The following is a 14,992-nucleotide window of genomic DNA, read 5'->3' as shown; positions in this document are numbered from 1 at the left end:
ACCAGAGCTCAAAGACTGTGTTTCTGCCTCCAAATCCCTGTGAAATCCTCCTGAAAGTTTCCAGGGTTGAACTAACATCCCAGAGAGTTGCTACATCCAAAAGGCCTCCAACCAAAAACATCAGCCCCACAGCTCCACTCTTTTTAGATCAGCCTCCTAGCCCAGGGTCAGGACATGGTTGTTTAGAAGAGGAAGTAACAGACTGGAGGACGCCAAGCTGACTCCTGAGGGAATAAACGTAGAATCATTCACTCATGTGTTCGTTCATTCAGTAATAATGGTAAGATCCAGCACTCACTGAGCCCCTACCCTGTAAAAGGCAATATCCCGATCACTTTCAATGTATTAAACCCATTTACCTCTCACGAGTATCCTTTAAGATGGATGTCATCGTTGGCTACATTTCACACAGAAGGGAACTGAGACACAGATGGCTAAATCAGTTCTAAAAGAGCACACAGGCAGCACATGTTGGAGCCGGGATTCAAACCCAGCCTGGCTCCAAAAACATGTGTCGGGCACTGAGCTAGAGACTGTTGGGGACATAATGGTGGACAACACCCAGAGTCCCAGGATGGTGACGGGTTACGTCTAAGGCCAGGGAGGCAAAGGGAAGGGTTATTGGAGCTAGACCCTCGCTGACCCACCACTAGCCTCGGGAAAGTCTCCTCCCCTCTCTAGCCTCCGTTTATCCATCTGCAAAATGTGAGAATGCTCTAAGTATTTCCTAACATTGTCTTAGCTCAAAAACAGATCAAAAACACAAAATAGTACCCTAGGCAGTGGAATGCAGTGGGTAGGAGTGTTGGTATCATGAGGAAGAAGTGGTTTAAAGAGGGGAAGTAAACTGCAAACCCCAGAGAAAGATGAACATAAAATATTCCGTCCTCTGGAGGATGATGAGCCGGGGGGACTCACATAAGGCACCTCTCTGCACAACCCGGACGCCTTGTGCAGGTCCCATGGGAGTGCAAAGGGGAAAAAACTGTTGGGGCTTTCCCTCTGGTCCCCAGTGAGTTTCCTTTAAATGATGTATCAGCTGTCACCATAAGGGGACGTGGAGCTGCAGGGAGTTTGAGGCAGGGACTTCACTGGCCACTTCAGTGTACCTGTTCCAACAGCCAACAGCATCAGATACTCACCCCCACCTGAAAGCAACGCCGTCAAGGCATCAGAAAAGTGCACTTGCTAAACACCTAAACATGTGGACAGCAGCCTTTTCAGAGGAACCCGAGCCCGAGAGAGCAGAGCCATAGCTCAGAGGGATAGTGTAACTAGCGTAAGCAGATGAAAGGACAACGGCAGCCCTACAACGTTACCCGGCCAGGCCTGTCATTGACTGGGGCAGGCTGGTGCGAGGAAACCAACTGTTTGGCAGTGAACCCCTCTTTTAAAGCAGTCTCCTAGGCTGACAAACAAAACATGTTGGTCTCTCAGTCTCTCTCCAAGGTCAAAAATGAACGTTTTGTTCCATTTTTATTCCAATCAAGAGATCTAATTCTAGGCCACTCTCTGGGCTTGGCAAAGCACCGCCACCTCCCGTCAAGACATGCTGCACTCTGTAGATTAACTTGGGTCCGTTCCCATGACATCAGTCAGCCTGGGGCCCGAAACTCCTGGCCTCGCCTAATCCACAGGTCCCAGTGGCCTCCCCTCCACCACACACCCCCTCTCCCTGTCCTCCTTGCCTCTTCTCTTCTCCCGGCTGCCTCTGTCTGCTTCGGTCTCTCACTCACAACACTATCGCAAACTCCTTCACAATGAATATACCGAAAATAATTTGGAAATTTCTCAAAAAGGTAAACATAGTGTTACCATACGACCCAGCAGAAACTCTGCCTCTAGGCATATACTCACGAGAACCGAACACAAATGGCCACCCCGGGATCCCGCTCACGGATGTCCACAGCGATATTATTCACAGCAGCCAAAAACTGGAGCCACGCAGATGTTCAACAGTGGATGAATGAATCAACACCATGGAGTAAGCCCATACCATGGAGGATTATTTGGCCATAAAAAAGAAGTATTTATATGCCACAACTGGATAAACTTTGAAAACATGCTAAATGAAATAAGCCAAATGTAAAAGACCACATGTGGTATGACTTTATTCATATAAAATTTGTCCAAAGTAGGTAAATCTACAGAGACAGAAGTAGTTGTTTAGGGCCAAGGTGAAGTTATATGGGCCTGACTGTTAAAGAGCAGGTCGATTTTTTGAAAGGAAATAAAAGTGTTCTAAAATTAGGTTGTGGTAATGGGTGTGCAGCCATGTAATTGAGCCAAACATTTTAAATGGGTGAATTGTATGGTATATAAGTCATATCTGAATAAAACTGTTTAAAAATGAATATACTTAAGTATAAGATATCTTATCTTTAAAATGAATATCTTAAGTATAAGATATACTTAAATATATCTTATAAGACACTAAAATAAAGCTTACAGGGTATTTACGTGGATTATATTCCTAGACAGTCCTAACAGAAAATGGAAGTGAAGTTTTCTATTACCTCGCTCCTTCCTTTCCTCACTGCAAAGAGATGTTCTCACAAAAGTGGGAAATACTTGCCTGGCAGCTTTCACCTCAAATTTCAATTTCAAACAGATGTAAATCTGATATTTTTATGGCTACAGAGGTCCCAGGAAAAGGATATTTGTTCAGCCAAAAACAAGAATGATGGAAATTGGTATATATCAGTGGATTTCTTTATTTTTGATATAACGTGATATTTGATATATTTTTGATATAATATTATATCACTATAATAATGTTTCTATTATAGTGATAGAATAGAAATTTGTATCCGCTCTAGAAGTTTCAACCCAAAGAACAGCAAAAAACAGTTGTCTCCCATGGATGGGAGACAACCTTCTATCCTGCACTGTGAAACACCTGCCTGCCAGGAGGCACGGTGAGTGTCACGGAGCTTCAGGATCCTTCCAGTCACACTTTGCCCAGGCAGGGACAAGGCATTGCCTCCCAGAGCACAGAGATGGGCAATGCCACAGACATGGAAGGTCCTCCTGTTTCGTCTTCACTGTGGCTTCCTGACTCCTTGGCAGGGTTTCGTTCAGACTGCAGTTGCATTGGTGCCATTGGTTCCGCAGAACCATGGCTGCACGACCTTGGGCAGCCTGCTTGCCTTTGGTGGAGCCCAACTTCTCAGCAGGAAAACATTTCCCACCATGCCACGTTGGAGGCTTGTTGTGAGAATCAAGTGAGATCATGGATGGGAAGTGCTTTAAAAATTATGAAATACTTTTCCCAAGAGAAGCTTTGTTATAACAAACCTCCATCTTGAAATAATGACAGCCTTGGCTGCTGGGCATTAACTTTCAAACATGCCTTGTCCACTCATAGCTTCCAACATGGTTAGAGAAGTAAAATTCTCATATAAGCACTGGAGTCGGTCTAAAGACAACTCTAGCCAAACACCAGAAGGTAGGCAAAGTCTTTATATTCATTTTGGGTGGCTGATGTAACAAATTATCATAAGCTTGGTGGCTTAAAGCAAAACAAATATATTCTCTTAGAGCTTTGGATGCCAGAAGTCCAAAATATGTTTCAGTAGGCTAAAGTCTAGGCGTTGGCAGGGCTGGTTTCTGCCACAGGCTTCAGGAGAGAATCTGTTCTTTGCCGCTTCCAGCTTTTGAGGACTGCCAGCATTCGCTGGCTTGTGGCCACACCACTCCAGTCTCTGCTTCCCCGGTCCCATTGCCTCCTCCTCTTCTGATGTCAAATCTCCCTCTTATAAGGACACTTGTGATTACACTTAGGCCGACCCAAATAAGGCAAAACAACCTCATCATCTGGAGAACCTTAACTCAACCACATTTGCAAAGTCTCTTTTGTTATGCAAGGTAACATTACAGGTTTAGGGCATCAGGAAATGGATATTTGATGGGGCATTATTCAGCCTACCACAGTCCTCACTAGCAACAATGATTGAAGAAGAAGAATACACCAACTTTGGCCAGGAGAGATGTCATAAGGAGAACGGACTTAGGATAAATTTAAACATGGATAAGTACTTGATCAAGAAGAACATTAAATTTATAAATAATAAAAATGAAAGTAGGCTTATATTAAACACCATTTATGAGCTCATATTGGTGTGAGGATTTTTTTTAATCTGTAGAGTGATCAAATTCCTCAAATTCTTGGTCTCTGTCTCAAGAAGTCCATATGTATTAGAAGAAGAAACATGTCATAAGGTGGTAAATGTACTGCCCTGTGCTTCTCACTGGGAAGGGAGCTCTCAGCAAGAGCTCTCAGCAAGAGCTCTGGTCAGGGCAGTCTTACTGGGAGAGGTGGGCCTTGGGTGGGTCACCATCCACTCTTTTAAAAAGCCACGCGGGAAGGGGCGGGGCTGAGAATGAAGACTAAGAAAGGGCCAGCAAACCTGGTAAGACAGACCTCACTGCAAACCTCGCCCAGAGCAGTTACAGTAGAACAACAGGACTGAAGCCAGGTTTCAGCAAGCTGGGAAGAACGGGTCAGTAATAACGAAAGGCACAGGAAAGAGAGTGGAGAAAAATAAAAAGGGATGACCATCAGGAAGAGGAACAGGTCAGAAAAAAGAGCTGGGGACACTGTTTTGTTTCAAGAGAAGAGAAACCTGACCATTGTGTAAGAGAAAAAACACCGGGGGACAGGGCAAAATCAGAAATGCCGAAGACGAAGGTGACGCTCATGAACTGCAACCAGTAACAACAGCTTTGGTCGGAAACACGTCCCCAGGATAGGAAGGTGGCTGAGAACGCAACTCCAGGGTCAGTGCTGAGACCGCCCTCCCTTCCCCATCGGTCCCTTGCTAAGGGAGGGAGGGCTGCATCTGCTCGGTCCTGTTGACATTTTCCTAAAGTTGGCAAGGTTTGTTTAGAAACACTTTTCGGCTGGCCACAGGGGTGGGAGCCGTAAGAGCTGCCTTTCTGATCATCGCAGGCGGGTCCAGTTCTGATGAGGCGTCAAACTCATTAACACGTGGAGCAGCCTGTTGGCTTTGGCTTTGAAGTTTTTATAGATAGTAAAACACTGTTCTTAGCCTTCTGGCTCATTTGTCAGCAATGTCCACCCTTTTTGATTCTCTCTAGGGTACAACAGGTGTAGAGTCTGGCTGGGAACTGACACATCATCACTTTCACCCCATTCTATTGGCTGAAACAAGTCACATATGTGGTCAAACCCCAAAGTCAAGGGGTGGGAAATATTCTCCTCCCCTTGCATGAGAGGAACTGTGAGGTCCAAGACCGAGGATGTGCGTGCGGGGAAGAGTGAAATACTGGGTACACTGGTACAACCCCCCCACACTAAAGAGAGTGTGTCTTACAAAGCTAATCAGTCAACAATGTGAAGAGTGGGTAGAAGGAAAGTAAAAGCACAGGTGGAGAAACTGGTCTGGATTATGGTTCTAATTTATGCAGGAGATGACCAGAGCGGGAGCTAAAGCAGCCACCGTAGCAATGGAGGGGGAAACACATGGAGGACATCTCAGCTGCTACTCCACTGAGAGGTCTCCGATTTGGAGAAAAAACGAGATGAAACCCCATCCAAGGCCGCTGCTCAGTAATATTGATTGAGCCACATTAGGCTATCAATTGCTAACATTTCTCCTGTGGGTTATGAGACATGCTATTTACCTCCTGTCTTCGATCCTAGGCAGGATGATTCTTTGTAGAAAAGAAAAGTCTAAGAGATGAATGGGGGCCTGCGGGCAGCGCAGAGCGAGAAACACGACAGTACCACTGCTGAGGCGGAGATCGTCTCCATCCCTTCACCCCTTCCCTCCACGACAGCTACGGCGCACAGGCACCACCACTCCTGCAGCACCTACAGTCTCAGCCACACTGTATGACGCTGATTACATTCTGCTGTCGTGTTCTTTCACTGTTTTGTGGGTGAACCTGGTCTCATAAGGTATCTTCAGTTTCTCGGTTCCAGAGATTGCAGCCTCTCTGGTTGAATACACAGGATAAGTACAGTGGAGGTTTTTTGGCTTGATTGTCTTTTGTTCCAGTCACCCTCCCTCTCTCATGACGTCAAGTGTTATTTACTAATTTCTCCCACCTATGGGACACCTGCTGGGAATTAGATTTGGCAGCCAGACTGCAGTGTCTTGGGAAAGAACAGGCTGATGTCACTCAAGCTGCCGTGGTGCTTCTGAGCCCAGGTGTTTAATTCATTAACAGTTCTTCAATTTTGTGATGAAATTAATAGCTCCACTCCCTGTAACAGTTGGTGTACCTTTTCCAAGGTACTGAGATAAACTGGCATCATAGAAGAGCAGAAGGCTCAGGGACAGGTTCATGTCCTCACCATGTCACTTACTAGCAATGAAATGTGTATTGAATAGCATGGAGCCAATTGTCCTGTGTGTGAAATCGGGATACTGAAAATATTTGCACTACCAAGTGGCTATTAGGATCAAACAAGATTAAAAAGATGGAATTTTTATACAAATAAAAATAATACACTAGTATATTATAAAAGGTGTTTAGGAAAACTACAATCTTTCCTCATATCCCTATGCCTAGTCCCTTATGCCCCAGCCACAATGAGTATCACCATGGAGGTCTTCCGAACATGTCTAATCCAATCTAGTTTCACTTCCTTTCACTTGTATCTTTCTTTCTAAAACATGGGGGAAAACACCTCAGCTTATACTTTGTTTAAGAGCAAAACTTTCTGTCATGTGTGACATTCCATTCTCTGCACCGCGTTTGAGAAGGAGACTGACAAACTAGGGCCAGTGAAGAGGAAAAGGTTCAAGACCACAAACAGATCGACACTTTGAAAGAGAAGGAACTAGCTGGGCCAAAGGTTGTGGGTTACTGTTAAGCTGAAGGAGAAGGAACTAGGAAAAAGAACGCTACCTTGGGGGTGGAGAGACAATGACAAATTCTTAGAGGATCGCTATGAGTTTGGAGGATTAGAGTTTTTCCGTAGGCCCTGGCCTACCTCAAGTTTCCTAGAAGACTCTATGTGAGGGGCGCAACCCCAAGACAGTGAGAATGGGGGAAAGGGACCCGAGCAGAGAAGGAATGCCGTGTGATGGGTTAACATACTGAGGGATGCTTCGTAATGAGCCATGAGCAGGTGCAGCTGGTCATTTGTTAGGTGCACTTGCTCGGTCACACAGATTGTCCCCAGAGACTATGGCAAAACTGTGCCTTGGAGTGATCTGTGGAAGGAGGTAAGGAAAGGATATTTACCCTCCTGTCACCTGCTTTCCATTGGTCAAATCTGGCCCCCCCGGGGAGCTGACTTCCTGGTATTTTCAGGTTGCATCATCTGGCCCCTTGGCAGCCAGGATGGGTTTGGGAAGTCAGACCTCACACCAGACTAATGTCAGACACCAAACCACAGATCAGGAAGCTCAAAGAACACCAAATAGGTTGATTACAATAAATTTTAAAAACCACCCAACACCTAGGCATCGCATCTTCAAACTGTACAAAATCAAAGATAAAGAAAAAATCCTGAAAATAGCCAGAGGGGGTGGGGAACACCTTTCCTACAGAGGAACGAACACGGAGAATTATACCTGACTTCTCAGAAATCATGCAAGCTGGAAGACAGTGAGCGAGATATTTAAAATGTTGAGAGAACAAAACCATCAACCTAGAGTTCTATACCCGGTGAAAATATCCCTCAAAAGTGAAGAAGAAACACAGACTTTCAGACAAACAAAAATCAAGAAAATGTGTTGCCAGTAGACCTGCTTTTCCAGGAATGTTAGAAGAAGCGCTTCAGAGAGAAGGACAACAACACAGGTCAGAAAGCAAGGAAGAGTGGCAAGAAAGAAATAAGTAAAGATAAAAGGAAAACTTTTATTTTTCTTGATCTAACAAATAATAATTTGTTCAAAATAATAATATAACAATGTATTTGATTATATTGATTATGTATATATTAGGTAGATGAATGAATGGATAGATAGAAATGCTTATATATAAGTGAAATGAATGACAGCAATCATACAAGGGACAGGAGGGAGAAATTAGGATTATTTCGTTATTATAAGAAACTCAAACTACTTGTGAAATGGCATAATGTGATTTGAACATAGACTCAGATTAGTAGTAAATGTATATTGCAAACTCAAGGGCAACCACTAAAGAAGTTCTAAAAAGCAGTGTAACTGATACGCTAAAGAGAAAAAATAAAATCATATAAAACACTCAATTGAAATCATAAGACAAGCCCATTTGTGTGAACTCTGGGGTCCAAGTATTTAGAACAAACACAGTTGCTTGATATCACTGCTTTGATATCCACAATCATTACCATCTCTTATATTTCTCTACTGAGCATCCTTCCAAAGTATACTCACAGCTATGGTCTCACCTTATTCTAATAACTCTGTGAAAGAGAAAGGGCAACTCAAAAAGAGATGGGAATCATTCTGATCCCCATTCCACAGATACACAAACAGAGTCCCAGAAAGAAGTGATTACTCACCCAGTGACTAGGCAGGTGGTCCTGACCCCTGGGTTGCTGCCCAGCACGTGTTACTCAGAGTCCTCACATTTGAGTAGCCCTGAATGCTGATGATACGTAGCCCCATGTCTCTTGTACCACCTACTCTGGCTCTACCCTCTCTTGGGAGAGCGTACCCAGCATTTCACAGGTGATACGGACTCACGATCACAAAACAGGGTATTGCTTCAAGGATACAGACAAGACTTTAAAGATGGAGTAATTGTGATGATAAAATAATGAGCCCTAAAATGGATAATAATATTGAGCTCTAAAAGGGATAATAGTATTGATCCGTATCATCAGGCCTATTGGGAGGATTAGCTCACTGGCAATTGGGAAGAACTCTGCAATAGAGGAATACAAATGACAGCACTTTTGGGAGGTCCCTTGTCCTCTATGGGCTGACTCTCCCTGGAGTGATAACAGTGATGAAGACTTTCATCCCTATATTCCCTGTTCAATTCTGTTTACCTCAACCATAAGGTGAAGATGTGCCCTTCTTTCAGAAAAAAGTGCACAAAGCTCTGGACTTTCAGGCTCCTGGTGGGAAGCAAAGGCATGGGGACACGGCAGATGCTTTAAAGAACTGGTTAGATGCAACAGTCTTGCCTGTGGCTATGGAAGCCACGGTGGAAGATCAATCAGAGATGGCCAGGACGGGCTCTGCCACATATGGGCTCAAGAGAGGTCATGTAGGAGGCATTGAGTGTGTGGTTCTGGTCTGGAGCCCCTGTTTATTGCCCTCGGGGAAACGTCAGCTCTCACTCACTACCATAGCCAGCCCACTCTGTGTGAAAAGCTGCTCTGGGTTGTTTTCACAATGTCATTATTACAGTAATGCTGGTTTCAGAGTAAGTGTTCAATAAGTGCTCATTGATGGATGTTCTGGTGTTTGTATGTGCATCCTGCGCATACACACAAGAATGCTTTTCCAATTTTGTGATGCTTTTCACTGAGCCACGCACTCTGTATGCTAGGCCTCATGAAAAAATATATGAATGAATGAATGAGTGAATGAAGAGATTTGCCCAGGGTCACACTGCTCAGAAGTGGCAGAACCAAGATGGCCCCAGAGCTTCCGACACCAGCTAGAGCTCCCTCCGCTCTGCTGCCCTGTCCTCCCTAGTTTTGCAGCCAGCCAGCCACGTGGCTCTGCGGGGACTCTGACAGAAATACCATGCCCCTGTGGTTCTTCCTCACTCTCACACACTACCACACTCACAACACCTCTGACACCAGCAGTTAGCTGGTTCTGCACACCAAGCAATTATCTGTGACACCAGCTGAGTGTCCTATAATTCAATTCAATGCAATTCAATTCAATTCTGACACTGACAGAAGTCAGTGCAGACCCCACAAGTTAAGGCCTCAGTCCCGTAAGACTGTCCCCTACTTCAGACACCAATTGCAAATATTAGGTCTCCAAGTTACCCACAACTTCTGTCCAACTTGGGTACAAATCAGATTCCCGTAAATCTCCTCTGTAGATGACATCATTTTGTAGAATAGCTTATGCAACTCAGGGAAATGCTTGCTTACACGCACCTGTTTATGATAAAGGGCATGACAGAAGATGCAGATGAACAACCAGATGAAGAGACACGTAGCATGAGGTCTAGAAGGATCCCCATCTGGGAGCTTCTGTCTCCATGGAGTTGGGGTGTGTGGCCTTCTGGGATGTGGAGATGTCCACCAACCCAGAAACTCTCTGAACCCCAGACTGTTGGGATTTTTACATGGGCTTCATCACATAGGCACAGTCAATTATTAACTCCATTTCCAGCTGCTCTTCTCTCTCCCTTCTCCAAAAAATGGAGGGAGGAGGCTCAATTTCCAAGCTTCGAATCATGGCTTGGTCTTTCCAGCAGCCGGCCCCAACCCTAAAACTGTCCAGGAGCCCACCATGAGGCACCTCATTAGAACAGACGTGACATTCTTATGACCAGGACATTCCAAGGGATTTAGGAGCTCGGTGTCAGATGCTTCTATCAGTCAGGAAATTACAAAGGTCTGAGGGGCTCTGTGTCAGGAACCAGGGTCACAGACCAACCGTTAGGACAAAACATTGTTAGGGTTCCTAGGACCCCTCTTTAGAAAGGTTTTAGCTCTGTGTGAAGAACCAGAGGCAGAGACCGATACAGATATTTCTTAGTATTGCAAAGGGACTTACTCGTTCACCCGCCATGTGTTTTCGCTTTCTCTGTGCCAAGCACCTAACAACAGTGAACCATTCAAGGGAGTCCATCGCACTGGGAACAGTCATTACGGAGCGCGGCCTCCCCAAGCCTCCTTTTGCACAGAAAAAGGAAGTTCACTTTGGTGCTCTAGTTGCTGCATTTCCCTCCCATACCCTCAGTGTCTGCATTCTCAGAGGCATTTTAAGGAAAAGATTTAAAATTGCTTGGAAATTGAAGCAAGACTGCACGGTTATTGATTCAAATTTTGGCAGGTCTGACTCAGAGCTGTCTCTCTCGTTCCTGTTACCAATTCTGAGGGCTGAAGAGGTATTCCAAGGAGCTGGGCTGTAATCGAATGACCCAAGAACCCTCACTCACTCCCTGCACAGGGGAGTTTAATATTTCCATTCTAGCTGAGGTCCCAATGCCAAAATGTTCATTGGGATTTCAGTTTGCCCCTCTCTATTCTAGGATTTTGCTTAAACTGGTGGTATTTTTGGTTCTTTGCTCTTGTTTCTTAACAGCAAACAAGAAACAACCCCTAAATATTCACAGGATGGCAAGAGCTGAGTTTATTTGGCAGAGAAACACGGCAACAGTAGCCTTGGAAGCACTCCTATTGGGGATGTAATAGGGAAAGTGGCGAAAGGAATTCTATACTCTATGTCACCCTCTGCATAGAAAGAGTCTGGATCTATTGCACCTAATAAGAAAAAAAGACATTAAGAGACAGTAAGATAAGAGTAATAAGAGTCTGCTTGTGCATTAAAGGGTTTGAGACATAATCATACAGACCTGAATCTACTTATTTTCTAGGCTTCCTTTTGCAAATTTCTTTGCTTCGTTTCTATGGAAACTGGAAACTGCACATGAGCTAGAGACACTCAATAGTCTTCCCTGGCTGGTGTGTCCATTTTAGATTTCTCCGCTTTAAGTGATATCATGTTGTAACCACTAAGATTTTTTTAAATACCAATCCATACACGGTACTCTCAGAATCATTGCCGAGAGGGTTAGTGTTGATAGCTACCATTTACTGAGCACTTGCTAAGTTGCAGGACACACACTAAACAATTCCAGACTTTAACTCAGTTTCTCAGTAGCCCTCTAAGTTTGGTGTCTCTGTCGGAGTCCATCTAGGAAAAATAAAACCACTCCTAGGTCTTACAAATGGAAGGGACCGAATGCAGGAAATCTGTTATGCACGTGACCAAACTACTGAGAGGCCAAAGGGGACGCTGTGATGCAGCTCCTAGGGTAGCAGAAATAGGAAGCCGATGACCGGGCTATTTCTCTCCCACTGATAGCTGAGGCCTTCGGGGGAAGTGGTGATGCATTCTGCTCTTTGCAGGCATGGACACTGCTGGGCAGCACCCAGTCTTGACCCCAGGAAAGAAGCAACTTGTGGACAACTGAAGCGGGCAGAGTGTAATCCCTCCTAGCTCCCCGCAAAGATTTTTCCAGAATTACTAACCTTTAAAATAGCTTTAAAGGTTAGCAATGGAGACTTATTAATGACCAGGAAGTCTTAGGTCCCACCTTTTCACCATTTACACGAGACAGAACACATCTGAGGAGCAAAGAAAGGGTACCTGCTGATTTGGCCAGGTGCTTAGCTAAAGGAAAAGGAGAGGAATCCCTGACCTCTGACTTCCCTGGGTTTCCTCCAAGGCCAAGTCCAGGCGCTGTGAGGCCTGATATTTATACAATTCTAGGTCCCTCTTTAAGAAAAGGAATGCAAAGTGATAAATACAAACTTAGGTATAAAAGTGGTTTTTTAGCCCTGGGTGGTGTGGCCCAATGGACTGAGCGTCAGCCTATGAACCAAAGTGTCCCGGGTTTGATTCCTAGTCAGGGCACATGCCTGGGTTGTGGGCCAGGTCCCCTGTTGGGCGTGCAATAGGCAACTGATTGATGTTTCTCTCCCTTTCTTTCCCCCTCCCTTCCCCTCTCTCCAAAAATAAATAAATAAAATATGTTTAAATACATTTTAGAGTGAGAAAACAGTTCACAACAAATCATAAAATTATAAAAAGCCGACAAATTTCAAAACGTTACAAAACCTAGAATATAATATTTTTGTAGTTAACTGGCTGACACCTTTATGATACTTTTCCCTACATTTTTCACACTTTTCAATCATCCCTTCAAATAATAATAATAATAATAATAATAATAATAATAATGAGAGTTTCCTTTTTATTTCTGACAGTTCAGAAAAGTTTCTTTCAGCTTTACCACTTGTTAATTTGCAGCACTACGTCAATGTTTAGGATTGTGGTCAGATCCAGAAAAACCTCAGGGAAGTTTCACCTGCATCTGAGCTAAGATTTCAGAGCACTGTAGGCCTTCTTGGAGACAGACCAACCCTAGATGCCCCGTGCAACGTCAGCACTAGTAATTCCTTGTCCCTGGTGTCCTCGTTTCTCCGCACCAGTAACTTGGCTAGAGGACTGTGAAGTAGCTTGGATGCCACAACCTAACTAGACTATGAATTAACTGAACAACTCTTAAGTACACCCACTAAACCCAAGCCAATGAGTCCCCCACTCATTGGCTTGTACCTGCCCCTTAGGTACATCCTAAAGATGCCTATAGCCGCTACAGAGCCCCTGAACACAGCGGGGTGGGGACAGAAGGGGTGTTGGCATAAACAGAGACAGCAGTCTGAACTGACTGCAGGTGAAAGATTTCTTTTGCAAAATTTACAAGCTACACAACCAGGAAACATTGTCAGGGCCTCTTCCATGTCCTTGAATGGGGGTCATGCAAGTGAGGGGCTCTGAAATTTAAAATTTAAGGTTTCTTACCTTCATGATCAATCTGTCTCCAGTTCTTCATCACCATCATCTTTATCACTGTTATCATTATCATTGCCATTCTCATGATCATTATTCCTACATCCTGGGGTCTTTGTGGGGGTTCCAATGAGGTGATACACACAGAGCCCCTGGACCATAACAGGCTGTCATTCTGTTACATTGACCTTCATCCTCACCATTGTAGTTGACTGATTCTCAAGAAGAGGTGAAGGAAGACCGGCATGGTCTGGAAGCTTTGGGGAGGAGGCGGACCTCCTGCGAGGTCTCAGAGGCACACCTTTGACTCTTAACACCTTCAAGCGTCTCTAGTCTTCCAGCCAGGGACGCACAACAACCAATTTCCAGGACCTGGAAACCCAGACAGGGCAGAGGATGTTGGATGGGTGCATACATGCCGTAGTTCCAGTCTGGACTGATGGAATGTTCAAGTTATTTTAAAAGCGCTCTGATTACCTTGCTGACACTCTAAGAGGAACTGAGTTTTTTAAAAAGAAGAATAAGAAAGAACCTCAATACTGTGTCTGTTCAGGATGGTTTAGTTTCAAGAGATGTTGGTAAAATGATTTGATCTCCCTGCATCAAATTATTCTACAGAGAAAAGCTTTCTGGGGAGACACACGCACAGACACACAGAAGACAGGTCGAAGCTCCCCCCTCAGGACCAGCTAACAATGCAGTTCTCTTCCTTAAATTCTGGGAAGATGACACAGCTCAGCCCGTTGAATTGTACCAAGAAGTGGTACCAACAAAGGAAAGCCCTGCTTCCGCCTTCCCACAGAAAATCCAGTTGGAGGGACAGAGGGCAGACGCCTGCCCAGGGCACTCGCACGGCCACCCTCCCCCTGCAGTGGCCAGTGCCCTCTACCCTCACCCACAGCAGGCGGAGCACAACCACAGTGGCAGCCTTGCTGTGGAAGGGGCGCTGCGCACAGTGCTGACAAAGGTCCCCAAGGCAACAAGCTCACCTGTCTCCCCAGCCTGAACTACTCCCTCGACCAGTCCCTGGAGGTAAGGATGGAAGACTCCTCACACCATTGAGAGGCCAGCGGGGAAAGCCCTGCTCCAGGCATTATAGGCACTCCAGCTGATAGAGGGTATCCGACGGCTGGGTGGGCGGCAGGGCTCGGAAAAAAGGGGCTGCCCCGGCGCCCTGCCTGAGCCTCCCCACAGCGCTCGGCAAGTGTGGTCTTCCACTGTGATCGTTTGGGCCTCCTCCTCCTGGGGCTCCCACAGCCTCCACTGAGCTCACGCTACTCACAATCCCATTGTCCCAATCCCACCCTCCGCCCACCTATGATACCCACAGAGCCTTGGCAGACCCCACCCATAATGGTCACTCCTTCCTCTGACCTCTCACAGCTTTTCATTTATTTTAAGAAAGAAATTACTTGTTGCACTGATTCTTAGTGAGAATGTCTTTATTTCCACTCTGCTGGTTGCTGTATTTCCACCACATTTATGCTTAATGAGTACTTGCTGAATAAATGAGCTAATGACAGTTTGGA

Source organism: Sturnira hondurensis, unplaced genomic scaffold (assembly GCF_014824575.4).
Source record: "Sturnira hondurensis isolate 20B ecotype Veracruz unplaced genomic scaffold, ASM1482457v3 Scaffold0003090, whole genome shotgun sequence".
Classification (NCBI taxonomy): Eukaryota; Metazoa; Chordata; class Mammalia; order Chiroptera; family Phyllostomidae; genus Sturnira; species Sturnira hondurensis.
This window is presented reverse-complemented; position numbering follows the sequence as displayed.